General features: G+C 38.2%; 1 long non-coding RNA gene across 2 annotated transcripts; it reads left to right on the forward strand.

Annotated features, from left to right (window-relative positions):
- The first annotated feature begins 12,273 nt into the window (after positions 1–12,273).
- Positions 12,274–17,024, forward strand: LOC127076841 (uncharacterized). Of its 2 annotated transcripts, XR_007786897.1 has the most exons (5): positions 12,274–12,816; positions 15,281–15,322; positions 15,403–15,470; positions 16,128–16,204; positions 16,554–17,024. It is a non-coding gene; the product is annotated as an uncharacterized LOC127076841 (long non-coding RNA). The 2 variants fall into 2 exon arrangements; XR_007786896.1 differs by lacking the exon at positions 16,554–17,024 and having other exon boundaries at positions 16,128–16,360.
- Positions 17,025–17,776: the final 752 nt, after the last annotated feature.

The following is a 17,776-nucleotide window of genomic DNA, read 5'->3' on the forward strand; positions in this document are numbered from 1 at the left end:
ATCCGCCTAACGAACAGCTCACTCTGGTACTCAGATATGATCTAGTGTATGATCCATTCTGATCCCTTATCCCCAGCAGTATATAGCATACTCTGACTCCCCAGCGAAGTCAACAGCATGATGGAGGATCCACTATACGGTCTAGCGTATGACCCGGTATGACATCCATGTCTTCAGACATCGTCTAACGTACGACACAATCGGAAGCTCGTCATCAAACTTCCTGGATGGCATCTCTAAGCCCATCTCCATCAAGACTAGCTCCTGATTGACAAGCACAAATTTTTGGGGCATTCTAGTGTTCAATAATCTTTCACCTCCAGACCACGAACGGCACATACCATTCTACTCTCTCGGTTCAAGAATATTGAACAGGGGCAGCTGTCATACCCCAAAATTTGCCCATTAATATTTCAAGACATTTGTCAGGGCACTCTGACTCATTTTTATGACACTGATCCCAAAGGAACGAAGGCCCAGCTCACGAATGGCCCAATCCAAAAAATGGCCCAAACTGGCCTGTTCGCTACACGCTCGCCTAGCGAACGTTACGTTCGCTACACGCTCGCCTAGCGAACGTTCGCTACACGCTCGCCTAGCGAAGCAAACGTTCGCTACCAGCTCGCCTAGCGAAGCTGACAGACAACAAAAAAATTCGGGCTTCGTTCTGAGCCCATTAGGTCATGAAAAAGGGCATTATAAATACCAGCACTTCAGTAATGAAAAGGGAACGAAAAAGGAGAGGGGAGAACTCTAGCAAGCAAACCCTAGCGCTCACAGACGGAAAACCCTAAAGGAAGCCCTGAGGGAAAAGCCGGCGGCGGCCAGGTCACTTCCGCTCAATTCGATCCGATCAGCCAATTCAAGGTTACAATTCGATTACAAACAGGTTGGCATTGCTATTACTACCCTATGTTCTTAATTTGCACATGGTATCATGATTGAATTTATGAAACTATCTTAAGTTTTACATATGAATTTAAGTATGCATGAACCGTTGAATGTCTAACCACATAATCTCTGTAATGAATGCTATAAAGTGTGAAGCTTGCTGCCATCATATCGTTATTAAAACCGGAATCCGCAGCCGCTCGCTAGCACATCGCTAAGCGAGCATGCAGCGAGTATTCGCTAAGCCTTCGCTAGGCGAGGCAGGCGCGAATCCGACAGTAGCCAGCTTTTCTGTTCTGACTTTTCATTCATGTTTTATCATAACCAGGCATTGTTTATTTGATCCTATTACTGTTGTGATTTCTTTTGCGGTGTAATCCTCGATTGCACCCTGATTTGGTATGCTAACCCGTTTGTTGAATTTTGCAAAGGTTCATATGTCCCAGAAAAAAAGACCGCCGTTAGGTCTTCCACTTTATTTGTGGGATACCCTTGTGGAGGCTCACCCTAAATTGCTTAATTAATTTTAATGTGTTAATTTTAATAATTAATTTTAATGTATTAATTTTAATGTATTATTTTTAATGTATTGATTTTAATGTGGAGATTCATCATAATCACCTAATTAACTTTAAAATGTGGCCTTTAAATATGTGATCTTGGACCCCTCTTTTGCCTTATGATATTACGGTATAACGGTCATGTCCCGCGAATGTAGGGATACACTTAGCAAAGACCCTTCGGTTAAATCATCATAAAATAAATCATGGTCCCTCGGATGTTGCCTTCGAAATTACGATTTTGTCCCTCGATGACCCTTCGGTGTAGCCTACGGTTAAATGATGATCGTCCCTTCGAATGCTAAGGTATCCTTACAACTGTTGCCTTCAATGACCTATCGATGACCCTACGATGACCCTTAAACATCCAAAGGGTAAAATTACTTACTTCTCAATAGTAAGGACAGTTTTACCCTCATAAGGATAGGAAATGCCCATAACGACCTCGGGAAGGTATAACTCTCAATTACTGGATCATAACCTACAACATTTTCCACCCCTCACACTTTACACTTTACAAATCCTAGAAAATCACCACTTGGTATACATTCGTACTAGAATCATTACCGAGTTATATTTTTCTAAACCATTTTCAAAATCAAATGAGATAAATACTTTGTATACATTCATACGAGAATCATTACAAAGTTAAACTCTCTTTCAAACATTTTTTAAGCAATTCACCGACACTTTTCAGACAAAAATATAAGTGATCCAGTAATTAAGAGCCCATGGATAACCATGGATACAAAGGGTGCTAACACCTTCCCTTTGTATAATGTACCTCCCGAACCCAAAATCTATTGAGGTCTTTCCTGTTCTTTTCCACCTTTCCTTATTGGATAAAAGAAAAGTCGGTGGCGACTCTTGCTATCCGCGACATTGCGATAAAAAGCAAAACACCCAAAAGTCAGTTCACCGTATGACAGAGAGAGATTCCTGAGGAAGTACTTTCCAGAGGATGTCAGAGGAAAGAAAGAGATAGAGTTCTTAGAATTGAAGCAGGGCAACCGGTCTGTTACTGAGTATGCTGCTAAGTTCTCAGAGCTGTCGAAGTATTACACTTCTTATGATGAGGCTACTGGGGAATTTTCAAAATGTGTGAAGTTTGAGAACGGGTTACGTCCCGAGATCAAGCAGGCCATTGGGTATCAGCGGATTAGAGTGTTTTCTGACTTGGTTGACTATTGCAGGATTTTTGAACAGGATACCAAGGCCAGAGCGGAGAGCTATCAGCAGAGGGTTGATAGGAAAGTCAAGAATCAGAATGATCGTGGGAAACCGTATGCAGCTGGCAAAGGTTTCCAGAGACAGAGTGGGATGAGGAGACCTAGTGGGGGAGACTCCAGTGCCCCTGCTAAGTGTTACAGATGTGGTCAGGCTGGACATCGTATCCATGAGTGTACCAGTGCTGAGAAGAAGTGTTTCAAGTGTGGCAAAGGTGGTCACTTGGCTGCAGAGTGCCGGTTGAAGACTATGACTTGTTTCAACTGTGGAGAGGTGGGTCATATCAGTCCACAGTGTCCTAAGCCGAAGAAAGAGAACCAATCGGGAGGCAAGGTCTTTGCTTTATCGGGTTCTGAGACTTCTGCAGATGATCGTTTGATCTGAGGTACGTGTTATGTTAATGGCTTTCCTCTTGTAGCTATTATTGACACAGGTGCGACTCATTCCTTTATATCTTTGGATTGTGCTGTGAAACTTAAATTAGAGATATCTGAGATGCATGGGAGTATGGTGATTGATACTCCTGCGAAGGGTTCAGTGACTACTACTTCAGTTTGTTTAAATTGCCCTTTGAGTATTTTTGGTAGAGACTTTGGGATGGACCTTGTGTGTCTTCCACTAGTGCAAATTGATGTTATCCTGGGTATGAACTGGTTGGTGTTTAACCGAGTTTATATCAACTGTTTTGATAAGACTGTGATCTTTCCTGAGATTGAGGAAGGAAAGAGTTTGTTTCTATCAGCAAGGCAGGTGAATGAGGCAGTAGCAGAGGGGGCAGAGTTGTTTATGCTGTTAGCGACTTTGGAGGCTAAAGATAAACTGGTGATTTGCGATCTAGCAGTGGTGTGTGATTTTCCTGATGTGTTTCCTGAAGAAGTGAATGAATTACCGCCAGAGCGTGAAGTTGAGTTCTCGATTGATTTAGCACCTGGTACTAGGCCGATGTCGATGGCTCCGTACCGTATGTCTGCTGTTGAGTTAGCTGAATTGAAGAGTCAGTTGGAAGATCTGTTGGATAAGAAATTTATTCGTCCGAGTGTGTCACCGTGGGGCGCACCAGTGTTATTGGTTAAGAAGAAAGAAGGTACTATGAGGTTGTGTGTGGACTACAGGCAACTGAATAAAGTGACGATCAAGAATCGGTATCCGTTGCCGAGGATTGATGATTTGATGGATCAGTTGGTTGGTGCGAGTGTGTTCAGCAAAATAGATTTGAGATCGGGGTATCATCAGATACGTGTGAAAACTGAGGATATTCAGAAGACTGCTTTCAGAACAAGGTATGGACATTATGAGTATTCTGTAATGCCTTTTGGTGTGACTAATGCGCCTGGGGTATTTATGGAGTATATGAATAGGATTTTCCATCCGTACCTAGACAAGTTTGTTGTGGAGTTTATTGACGATATTTTGGTGTATTCGAAATTTGAAGAAGAGCATGCTGAACATTTGAGAGTGGTTTTAGGAGTTCTACGAGAAAAGAAGTTATTTGCTAAACTGTCCAAGTGTGAATTTTGGTTAGAAGAGGTTAGTTTTCTTGGTCATGTGGTTTCAAGAGGTGGTGTTGCTGTTGATCCTTCTAAGATAGAAGCGGTATCTAAGTGGGAAGCTCCGAAGTCAGTTTCTGAGATAAGGAGTTTTCTTGGACTTGCAGGTTATTATAGGAAATTCATTGAGGGATTTTCTAAGTTGGCGTTACCGTTGACGATGTTGACTAGAAAGGGGCAGCGTTTGTTTGGGACTCAAAATGTGAAGAAGGTTTCCAAGAGTTAAAGAGAAGGTTAACTACTGCTCCTATTCTGATATTACCGAGTCCATCGGAACCATTTGAGGTTTACTGTGATGCTTCATTGTTGGGTTTGGGTGGTGTTTTGATGCAGAATAAGCAGGTTGTAGCTTATGCTTCGAGACAACTGAAGGTTCATGAGGGGAACTATCCGACACACGATTTAGAGTTGGCAGCTGTGGTATTTGTTCTGAAGTTATGGAGGCATTACTTGTACGGGTCAAGATTTGAGGTTTTCAGTGACCATAAAAGTTTAAAGTATTTGTTTGATCAGAAAGAGCTGAATATGAGACAGAGGAGATGGTTAGAGTTTCTGAAGGATTATGACTTTGGTTTGAATTACCATCCGGGTAAAGCAAACGTAGTGGCTGATGCATTGAGTCGGAAATCATTGCATATGTCTATGTTAATGGTTAAGGAATTGGATTTAATTGAGCAGTTTAGAGACTTGAGTTTGGTGTGTGAGAGTACTCACAATAGTGTTAAATTGGGAATGTTGAAGTTAACGAGTGGTATTCTGGATGAGATTAGAGAGGGTCAGAAATCCGATGTGCTTTTGGTTGATAAGTTGACTCTAGTGAATCAAGGTCAAGGTGGTGAATTCAGAGTTGATGAGAATGGTGTTTTGAAATTTGGTAATCGGGTGTGTATTCCGGATGTTACCGAACTTAAGAAGAGTATTCTTGAGGAAGGACATCGTAGTGGCCTGAGTATTCATCCTGGGGCTACGAAGATGTATCATGATTTGAAAAAGTTATTTTGGTGGCCGGGAATGAAAAGAGAAATTGCGAGTTTTGTTTATTCTTGTTTGACTTGTCAGAAGTCGAAGATTGAGCATCAGAAGCCGTCTGGGCTAATGCAACCGTTGGCTATTCCAGAGTGGAAGGGGGATAGTATCAGTATGGATTTTGTTTCTGGTTTACCGAGGACAATTAAGAATTTTGAAGCTATTTGGGTGATTGTTGACAGATTGACAAAATCGGCTCATTTCATTCCGATCAGAATGGATTATCCGTTAGAGAGATTAACTGAGTTGTATATTGAGAAAATTGTAAGTTTGCATGGTATTCCGTCGAGTATTGTTTCGGACAGAGATCCTAGATTTACATCGAAGTTCTGGGAAGGTTTGCAGAGGGCTTTGGGAACTAAGCTGAGATTGAGTTCTGCATATCATCCGCAGACTGATGGTCAGACTGAGAGGACGATTCAGTCACTGGAGGATCTTTTGAGGGCGTGTGTTTTGGAAAAGGGAGGTGCTTGGGATTGTTATTTACCTTTGATTGAGTTTACCTACAACAATAGTTTTCATTCGAGCATTGGTATGGCACCGTTTGAAGCTTTGTATGGTAGGAGATATCGGACACCTTTATGTTGGTATGAGTCCGGTGAGAGTGCTGTGGTTGGACCGGAGATTGTTCAACAAACTACGGAAAAGATTAAGATGATTCAGGAGAAGATGAGGATTGCTCAGAGTCGTCAGAAGAGTTATCACGACAAGAGGAGGAAGTCACTTGAGTTTCAAGAGGGAGATCATGTGTTTCTTCGTGTTACTCCGATAACTGGGGTTGGTCGAGCTTTGAAGTCGAAGAAGTTGACACCTCGATTTATTGGTCCTTATCAGATTTTGGAGAGGATAGGGGAGGTAGCCTATCGTATCGCTTTACCGCCGTCACTTGCGAATTTGCATGAGGTTTTTCATGTGTCTCAGTTGAGGAGGTACATTCCTGATCCGTCGCATGTAGTCCAAGTAGATGATGTACAGGTGAGAGATAACCTGACTGTTGAAACATCACCTATGAGGATCGAGGATCGAGAGTTGAAGCAGTTGCGGGGTAAAGAGATTGCTTTGGTAAAGGTAGCTTGGGGAGGACCAGCAGGTGGAATGTGACTTGGGAACTTGAGAGTCAGATGAAGGAGTCTTATCCGGAGTTATTCGCTTGAGGTATGTTTTCGAGGACGAAAACTCTTTTAGTGGGGGAGAGTTGTAACACCCCGATAAAATATGATAATTATTTAAATTAAGTTAATAGTATATTTATTAATTTAATTAAATAATTGGATTATTATTGGAATTATTATTATTATTGGAATAATATAAATTGGAATAATAAAGTTGGAATATATATATATAAAGAGTTCCATTTGGTAAAAAGGGTTTTTTCACGTGAAAACCAGAGAAGCGACAGAAAGTGAAAAAAGGGCAAAGAGGAAGAGCAGGAGAAGAAGGTTGAAGAAGGAAGAGCTTGAAGCTAAAGGATTTGCCGGATTAACTCAAGTAAGGGGGGTTTATCGTCGTTTAATGGGTATTATAGGTTAACATGTAATGGGTAGTAATAAGCCGTTGAATTGACCCTAATTGGGATGATGAGTGCTGAAAAATTGTGATGAATAAGTTATGTTAAGGCTGTAATTGAATCTATATTTGGGTGAGTTGTGATTTTCCGAACGTGTAGCTTTTTACGGAATTGGAATCGGAGGTCCGGAAGTCCTCCAACGGCGGAAAATGCGGAGAATTCTGCATTCTGCTTCGTGTTAGCGCAGGAACAGCTTTCTGTCTTGCGTTAACCGGTTAACCCAGGGTGTTAACCGGTTAACACTGTTATGAATTGTGAAATATTGTTGTCTGTCTTGCGTTAACCGGTTAACCCAGGGCGTTAACCGGTTAACACTGTTAAAATGTGTCAGGAAGCGTGTTCTGTTTTGCGTTAACCGGTTAACCCAGGGCGTTAACCGGTTAACACTGTTGGAAAAGTGAAAATTTGATATTTAAATGTTGTGGACATATTTGATGATTGGCCTATATTGGTGTATGATATAGTAGGGATCATTTCCCGTTGTTTTGAGCAGTATAGGTATTAGTAGAGTGTGCTAATACTGTGATTTATTATTTGGCATGATATGAATATGATTTTGTGATAAATATGCTGATGATGTATGATGGTATGCATAATACTGTGAATGTATCTGTTATGTATGCAAATTATGAATGGACTGTTTATGGCTTAGAGTGTGAGCATATGTCCATTGTAGATTGTTGTTGATGGTTGCATGCTAGGTGATTTAGCGTGCATAGTATGGCCTTTATGGTGGTAGCTAATTCCCATGGTGAGGAATTAGTGAGTGAGTTATTGTGGATTGTTGTTGATGTTTGCATGCTAGGTGATTTAGCGTGCATAGCATAGCCCTTGGGGTGGTAGCTAATTCCCATGGTGAGGAATTAGTGAGTGAGTCACTAGGTCTCAAATGAGTGGGACTAGTGAGCTTGGTAGCCGTATCTGGATTTGATCGGTGAGGTTGAACTATGTGTTCACGAATAGTCGGTACCGCATGCATGGAGTCTCATTGCATAATGTATGTGTGGCGTATAATATGAATGGATGTATTCCAATATTATACGTGTGTTTGTGTTGTGTTGTGTTGAGTATGATTATGAGTTGATGTTGCCGTTGCTGAATGTGTGATATGATTAGGGTGATGAAATGTGTTAATTTACTTAGCATTACATGATATTTTATAATGCTTATTATATCGATTGAGGAACTCACCCTTACAACTATGTTTCAGGTAACGAGCAGTGATTGAGTAGAAGCTAGTGCTTGGAGTCTAGTGTAGTTCCTTAGTGGGTCATGCTCTGGTAGATGTAACATCGGGACGGGATGTTTTACCTTGTTTCATTTGTTGGTTGTTGAACAGTTTTACATGTAATGTGTTACATGGTTTGCATGATTGATTAGATTTCTATCCGCTGCGGATTGTGCAATGCCTTGTTTTGATTAATAAATGAGCATGACAAACTATTTTGATGAATGGTGTGAAGTGTTAAGTGTGACGCCCTTAAATTGCATATCTACTCTGATTTATATTTGGTTGAATTAATTAATTATTGGGGTATTTTAGAAGGGTGTTACATTAGTGGTATCAGAGCATAGTCGGTCGAGTCGAGTCGTAATTATTCTGTTTCCCTGTACGGGATAGGTGTTGTGTAACCCTATCAGTACTTATTGTTTTAGCTTGTTGGGCTTTCAGAATAAAGATGGCTGGAAGAGGTAGAGATGATGCTGCAATTGCTGAGGCTCTGGGTATGCTAGCTGGAGTACTTGGAGGGAATCCGAATGTTGTGGGAATGGGAGCTGCTCGTCAACTGAGTGAGTTCCAGAAGAACAATCCTCCAATGTTCAAGGGAGCATACGATCCAGATGGTGCTTAGAAGTGGGTGAAGGAGATCGAGAGGATCTTCCGAGTGACTGAGTGTGCCGATAACCAGAAGGTCAGGTTCGGTACGCATATGCTGTCAGAGGAAGCAGATGATTGGTGGGTTGCTGCCCGCACTGAGTTGGAAGCTGCTGGGAGTGCTGAGATCACTTGGGCGGTGTTCAGAAAGAGATTCCTGAGGAAGTACTTTCCAGAGGATGTCAGAGGAAAGAAAGAGATAGAGTTCTTAGAATTGAAGCAGGGCAACCGGTCTGTTACTGAGTATGCTGCTAAGTTCTCAGAGTTGTCGAAGTATTACACTCCTTATGATGAGGCTACTGGGGAATTTTCAAAATGTGTGAAGTTTGAGAACGGGTTACGTCCCGAGATCAAGCAGGCCATTGGGTATCAGCGGATTAGAGTGTTTTCTGACTTGGTTGACTGTTGCAGGATTTTTGAACAGGATACCAAGGCCAGAGCGGAGAGCTATCAGCAGAGGGTTGATAGGAAAGTCAAGAATCAGAATGATCGTGGGAAACCGTATGCAGCTGGCAAAGGTTTCCAGAGACAGAGTGGGATGAGGAGACCTAGTGGGGGAGACTCCAGTGCCCCTGCTAAGTGTTACAGATGTGGTCAGGCTGGACATCGTATCCATGAGTGTACCAGTGCTGAGAAGAAGTGTTTCAAGTGTGGCAAAGGTGGTCACTTGGCTGCAGAGTGCCGGTTGAAGACTATGTAATGATTAAAACTAGAAAGGAGTGGAAACCTAAGGTTGTTGTCTCTAGTCTCATAACCCATACTTCTCTTAGATATTCAACTAGACAATACTGGTACTTTGATAGTGGTTGTTCAAGACACATGACAGGGTTCAAGAAGTATTTGGTGGACATTAATTCTTATTCCTCTAGTTTTGTCACGATTGGTGATGGAGATAAAGGTGAAGTCAAAGGTATAGGAAAGATAAGTTACACTGGTCTTCTTATACTAAATGATATTCTGCTGTGAAAGTACTGACTGCAAATCTCATCAGCATTATTCAGTTACGTGATCAAGGTTTAAAAGTCAATTTCACTAAGTCATAAAGTCAATTTGGGATAATCACGTCGAGTTTCTATAAATCTCTCAAAGATTAGCCATTCGTGTGCAAAATTACTTTAAGGATCGTACCGAGGCAAACCACCTCAAAAGCACAAGAAGTCAATCGTTCCAAGGAACAATTAATCAGGGGCATACAATTTCAAGACAGGGGCAGAGACAGATTATGAAGGTATAAGTTCTTTCCATGTTTCAAATCAAATGCAGAGGTGAGTTAACAATTGTTGAGTCTGAAGTAGGTGTCACAAAATCATGTCTTCATAACCCTTATCATAACCTCAAATGTTCCACCTCCCACCACGTGAGTATTTGATGAATCATTGCGTAAATCATCACCATGCGTTAATCATGTCGCTTCACTCATGCATATCATGAAACCTTAAAAAACAAAATAAAAAAGCCAAAGCCTAACTTCGTTTGGCACTTCCAAAGCCCAATCCCTATTAGCACATCCAAATCCCAATTCTTATTGGCACCTTCAAAGCCCAATCATACTTAGCACCTCCCTCAAAGCTCAATAATACTTGGCACCTCCCTTAAAGCCCAACTTGCTTGGAATCCCACAAAGCTTAACTATACTTGCATTCTTCATGTAGTAATCATCATTACGTAGCATTGCATCCTCGAATGCGTAGCATATCCATCAAGATAGAGCATTACGCCATGTAAATTCAGGCATGCATCTGAAGTATAAGTCAGACACATGTTCGTGTTGACCCTATTTCTTTCCAATACTATTATATGTTGACCTTTTTTAACACTCATTTGTGTTGACCACATTTTTTTTAACACTCATATGTGTTGACCACATCTTTCTTTAAACACTCATTTGTGTTTTTCCTGAAGCCTTTTCAATATTCGTCTGTATTGATTTCCAACACTCGCCTGTATTGATCCCTTTTTTCAATACTTGTTCGTATTGATCTCCAATACTCATCTGCCTTGAGATCTCTTTTTTCAATACTTGTCCGTATTGATCTCCAACACCTGTCCGTGTTGATATCCTTTTTTTTCAATACTCTTATGTATTGACCTCTAACACTCGTCTGTATTGATATCTTTTTTCAATACTCATATGTATTAATCTCCAACACTCGTTTGTGTTAAAGCCTTTTCAATACTCGTTCGTATTGATTTCTAACACTCGTGTGTGTTGATCTTTTTTTTCAATACTTGTTTGTATTGATCTCCAACACTCGTTTGTGTTGAGATCCCTTTTTTCAATACTCGTCCGTATTGATCTTTAACATTCATCTGTATTGATATCACTTTTTCAATACTCGTCCGTAATGATCTCTAACACCCATTTCATGTTGATATCTTTTTTCAATACTCATCTGTATTAATCTCCAACACTCGTCCGTATTGACATCACTTTTTTTAATACCCGTCCGTATTAACGTTTAACACTTGTCGGTGTTGATCCTTTTTTTTAATATTCGTTTGTATTTATTTCCAACGCTCGTCTGTTCTGGTTTTATCTCTTCAATACCCATACGTATTGATTTCCAACACTCGTTCGTGTTGACATCACATTTTTAAAACTCGTATGTATTTCTTCCCAACGCTCGTCAGTGTTGACCTTATCTCTTAAGAACTTGTTTGTATTGCTTTCAGACACTCGTCTGTGTTTTCAGTACTTGTCTATATTGATTTCTAATACTCATCCGTGTTGACAATCACTTTTCAGTACTCCTCCAATTGATTTCCAACACTCGTTTGTATTGACACTCATTTTGCAATACTCATCCAACACTCGATTGTGTTAAGATTACTCTCTCAATACTCATCCGTGTTGATCCATAACATTCACTCGTGTTATTTTTACCTTTCCAATACTCACCCATATTGACTTCCGACACTCGTATGTGTTAATCCCTTTTCCGAAGCTCGTCTGTGTCAATCTATTTCCCCAACAGAACATTATAGTCAATCCTTAGCAGATAAACCTACAAAAGTTTGTCTGCCAATAAACAAATTCCCAATAATACACTTACCTTCCTCATATTAATACATTCCAAACGGACAAATTTTTGGATATTTTGGTATTTAATCATCTTCTACCTTGAATGCCTGAAAAGCTGTCGCCTTTCGTACATTCGGGTCTAAGACGATTGAATATGGCAACTATCATACCCCAAAATTTGCTCTACCCTTCTATTTTTATCTGGCTTATTGCTACATACATACATTGGCTTATTGCTACATTCCTCTACCCTTATTCAATCACCATTTATTAAAATATTAACATCCATCAGTTGACTCGGTTGACTTTTGTTACTAATTCATGTACAATTGATTCAAGGTTCACTTGCTTCTTTTTGTCATTTTTGTTGCATTCTATCTTGTATCAAAGAGTTAATTGAACTTACGTTCTTGATTTTTTGAATTTGCATATTTGTTTTGTTTTAATAAATGTTTAATAGAGGATAATAAAATAAATTTTATATATATATATATATATATATATATATATATATATATATATATATATATATTATGTCACTCCAAGAGTTTATACCTACAACCCTCTACAAGGCCAAACATCTTGCAAAATTGGTTTTGAACAATATAAACCTCTGAAAAAGTTGACATTAGAGCATCCACAAGTGACGTGTGACTTTTCTGAAACTCATTCTCCTTCTATTACCCTTCATACACTCATTCCCACACTCTTTTATCTCAACTTCCATCTTCATCTCCCTCACCGATAAAAAAGGCTCTTAATCACCATTATTGTTAGTGTTTCAACATCTGAAACTCTAAACAACCGAGCTCAGCCTCACGCCACCATTCACACCTTCAACCATTTCTTCTCCCTACAACAGGATCAGACATCTCTACAAAGTTCTCAACACTCTCGCTTCGCTCAAGACTCATAACCATAACAAAAACACAAAAGTACACAAGGTAAAAATTGAACATAAAAGGAAAGGAAAGAAGAGGATTGAGGAAACATCGAGTCAGGTATTAGTTTACCTGGTAGCTGGAGGGTGTTCTTGTACTGCTTGTGTCATCTTTTTCTCCTCACTCCGAAATTCGCCGGAACGCTTCTCATCACCACCGGTAAGCCTCATCCTTATAGGTTAGTTGTATTTTCTTCCTTATGCGTGCCTCCAAACGTCTACCACCATGTATGGTTTTATTTAAGGAATCAAATCCCTAGCATAGGAGGCTTCAATTCCTCATTTTTCAGCGTTTAACTTATGATCTTTGAGTTAGGTTTCATTGTGTTTTCGCTACGGTATGAGTTTTAGAGTAAGCATTGGGAAAAGTTGATGGAGGATTGAGATAGAAGAGATGGGGACAGTTAAATTGGTGTATGTTTGAGCTTGTTTTGACCTCCGCAGGAGGCGATTTTCGGCACGGCGGATTTGTTGACTCGTGTTTAGTGCCCAGGCATTAAAAGTGAGTGAAGAACGCACATGAGTGATTTGAATTTGAGATGTCGGAAATCTCCCCCTCTCATTTGGCCTTGCTCGGTTGGGCCTCAAGCCCAAAGCAATTCGCTATTTGCACTCCACCTACAAGCACAATCCCCCATTCTAAAAATAAAAACAATCAACAACCATTGATCTTAGGCCTTAACCACATGGGCATGCGCCCATTTACATTCACACTCTTTATTGCGCTTTATGCCCCCTGGTCGGATCAGTCGTTTTGTTATTTATTTTTAAGATTTTTCTTCTTTGATTTTAATATGCATTTTAACACCTTTAAGTCATAAAAAAATGATCACATACTTAGATTTTAGATTTTGATTTGTTAATCCATTTTAATAAATAATAAAAATAATTCCTTAGTTAGAAATTAATCACTAATTGTTAAAATTGATTTCTAATTAGGTTTTAGCCGATAATGTACATGTTCACCTTATATCTAGACTTTTGATGCATGATATTGTTTTGATTTCCTTGGATTTTTAGGCTTAAAAACTCATGTGCTTGTAATTTATAATTTGATCCTACCCCCGATTGATTAAGCAACGAGCCTTAATCAACGAAGAATGATGAGAGGAATCATTCATATCCTTGTCTAGAGTTCCTCTAGACTTTAGTGCAATTGAAATCAAACAATTGTCAACTTTCAATCTCAGACAACACTTAAACAACCCCCTATCAATAATACTTTTCTCTTTGGACCAAACACAATATTCTCTTGATACCCATACAATTTTGAAGTTAATCACCTTCTACATGGATTAATGACCTTCTCTAGATTAAGCACCCATCTCTGAACCATATACAACTCTTGAGGTTAATCACATTCTCTGGTTAAACACCTCATTCATGGGTTAATAAACTTCTCTTGGTTAAAACCCTTTTCATGCATATCTGCCTTGTGAGAGTCAAGCTTAGACATGCTCCCTCTTTGTAGGTCTTGATCTCCGGATCTAGGCAAAATCCTACAACTCTACACTGGCTAATCACCACTTATTGGTTGAACGCCACACCCTTTGGTTTAAATACCACTGTTATTTTTATCTTTGGTTTAAAGACCACTCTTATTTTTCTCTTTAGTTTAAACACCAATCTTATTTTTCTCTTTGGTTTAAACATCACTCTTATTTTCTCTTTGGTTTAAACATCACTGTTACTTTTCTCTTTGGTTTAAATATCACTCTTATTTTTCTCTTTGGTTTAAACACCACTCTTATTTTCTCTTTGGTTTAAACAACACTTTATTTCCCATTTGGTTCAAAGACCACTTTTATTTCCTCTTTGGCTAATCACCCGTTATTGGATAAATGCCACACTCTTTGGTTTAAACACCATTTTCCCCTTTGGTTTAAGAAGCACTTTCAGTTCCACACTTCTGGTTTAGACACCACTCTATGGGTTCAAACAATACAATCTTGGTCCAAATAATACCTTCACCATTTCACAAATATTTTCCAATTCATTAAGAAACTCTTTCTTAATCCAATTCATTCACAAACTCTATTTTAATCCAATTCATACACAAACCTTTTTTTCAATTCAATTCAATCATCACCTTTTCAAAACAAATTTTCAAAAAACAATTGTTATATTTTATTCCTTAGAAGTTAGATTAAAAGCTTAAAGCATTCAAAGAAAGATCATAATCAGCTAACATCAAAATACTTATAGGATAGGATTATAACACCGTTCCCTAAAAACAACCAACAAATACATAGTTTTCTACCATGAACTACGAAACTCTGATTTTTTCATTGCACTATGAGAATATGTAGGCACGAGGGTTTAAATCTTTGGCGAACACATTAATTAAAAACATATTTTCCCCTTAATTAGACCAGTCACGAGTAACTTTAGATAATAACACCTATTTGCGCAAAAAATGTTAGGGATGCTAATATCTTCCCTTTGCATAACCGACTCTCTTACCTTTTTTCTCTTCCCCTTGAATTTTATTGATATTTTCTCTTTCTTTTAGAATAAATAAAATTCAGTGGCGACTCTCTTATATTTCAAGCGTGCCATGGACTTAGGTATTTTTTTGCGGCACCACACCTTTTAATTTCGATTTCGTTTTCTCTCTCACTCAGAAAGCTTCCACCACTCAGAAGTAACACTCCTGCGATTTCAAGGTAGCAATTTCCCCTTTTTCTTCTGACTTTTTTCAATTTCATGATTTCTTTAATTCGATGGTATTAATGTTTTTTTCCAGCTTGGATATAAAAAAAAGATAAAGAAGAAAAATAATGAGAGACATTTTTAAGAGTAATAACATTAGAGGTATGAATTTCTTGATTTTCTTTTCTTTTAGGTTATGTTTAAGTGAAAATATGTTTTAAAATGGTGGTCCTATTGGCAAAGGATTAAATGATTTCGTAAATGATTCAGTAATTGATTTGTTAATTGATATTATAAGTTACGCTAGTAGTAGTCTTGATAAATTTGAAGATAATATCATGGAGTTGTCAATGATGGTATCAAGTATTGTCAATGATTTCCCCTTACTATTAATTTTGTATCATTTACCACATATAATAGAGACTATGTAACCGGAGAAAACAATCACATCAATTGAGAAGGGTAGTTGCTACAAAACTGTAAATTAGAATGTAACTTGTTTTACATATAATCATTGGCATTTGGTCGATAGAAGGTGAGATACCTTACTTGCATATAGCTAAAAGAAAAAAATTAGTAGAAATTTCCCCAAAAGATAATAAACAAATTTCACAGATATGCTCACCTGGCCAAACTCACTGACTATATTAATACGACTGTATGTTTAAATGGCTCCTAACAAATCAAATACATACAAATATAATTATTTATAAGAATATGTTTAAGGTGTGCATGCTATATATGCTAAAAATGTTATTTTATAATTCATTTTATTCCACAAATTGATTCAAGTGCTAATTGAACTTTTGAACTATGTAGGCAATAAAGTCATATTTTGAACAAACTATCGAAGTAATTCCTGATGCTATATTAGATTCGATTGTTTCTGAAGGAAGGTATGTTTGATAGTTTATTTGTAATTTGGATACTGTGATTGTAAAATAAATTCCTCGATTCATCTTATGATATGATATGTTATTGCTTGTTAAGTGATGTTAAATTTTGTCCTTTTGAACCTTATCATATATTCTACAACTTATAGCTTTTAGTTATTTATATCGTTTGATGTTAAATTTTGAAGTGATACATGACCAATGATTAATTCTTCATTGTGTAAATAATGCTCAGAAATTGAAATACCTGAAAATAGAAAGTGGGTGAATAATAAAGTTGATTATCATAAGAATATCACTGCAGAATTTAATATTGGAGTTCATGCGTTTATTATGTTTGCTTTGGCATAAGATAAAAAAAAACATTGGAGGAGGGAATATTAGATGCCCATGTAAGAATTGCAGAACCAGAAATTGGAAACTATGTAAAGCAAGAAGGTTAAGACGAAGAAGATATAATGGAAGAATGTCCTAATGAAGAAGCACAAAAGTTCTTTGCAATGTTGAAAGCCTCACAATCACCTTTATGGGATGGATGTGATAGATATTTTGTGTTGTTGGGTTCTTTAACAACATTAAGTTTGAAAGCCGACTATGGGTTTTCTCAAGGCTGTTTTAATGGATGGATGCAATTTATGGGAAATGCTTTGCCATAGAGTAATTGTATGCCTAAAAGTTTTTATCAAGAAGATAAATCGATTGTTAGAACTAGGATTAGTGAGTTTAAAAATTGAATATTGTGTGAAAGGATTATGTTGTATTATAACGAGAATGACACTCTCCAAGAGTGTAACGTATGTGGAGAGGAGCCATATAGAAATGTTAGAAGATGAGTGAAGCTAGCGGAATTATACCCGAACGTATCGCACGCTAAAATATACAACAGAGTCGCTATAAACTATGTGAATTGAATTTAAAAAAAAGATAGGGCAAATTTTGGGATATGACAACTGCCCCTATTTAATTAACTTAAACCTGAATGTATGAATTGCGAAAGTTTTTCGAGTATTCAAGGTAGAAGAGGATTAAATACAAAAGTATCCAAAAAAAATCCTGTAGAGTACGGTTATGGAATATGGAATGGTAGGTAGACTTTCGGATTTATCTGCTGGGGATTTTTGATGTACTGCGGGGATATTTACTGCAAGCCTAAGTCATGATATGCATGTCATTTGTATGTTTTATTTTTTATGACACGTGAAGCCATGTATGCTAAATAAACACTATTGGAGGAAGGCTTTGGGCCTGGTATGAGAATAGGGAACATATAAGCTTAAGCATGAAAGGTCCAGAATACCATTGTAGACAATGGGTTTCAATAATGAGTCATCAGTTCAAAGACTAGAAACAAAGTCAACCACGGAGGTTTAGAAAAGAAGAAAATATCATCAACCTTAAAGGTTAGAAAAATTCTATCAATCATGTAGATTGAAAAAGATTCATCAATCACGAAGGTTGGAAAAAGATTCAACATCCACGAAGGTTGGAAACAAAGGATCATCAATCCTAAAGGTTGGAAGAAAAGGGTTATAAACCATAAAGGTTGAAAAAGGGTTTACCAACGACGAAGGCTGG

This window comes from Lathyrus oleraceus, chromosome 4 (genome assembly GCF_024323335.1).
Source record: "Lathyrus oleraceus cultivar Zhongwan6 chromosome 4, CAAS_Psat_ZW6_1.0, whole genome shotgun sequence".
NCBI classification, from domain to species: domain Eukaryota; kingdom Viridiplantae; phylum Streptophyta; class Magnoliopsida; order Fabales; family Fabaceae; genus Lathyrus; species Lathyrus oleraceus.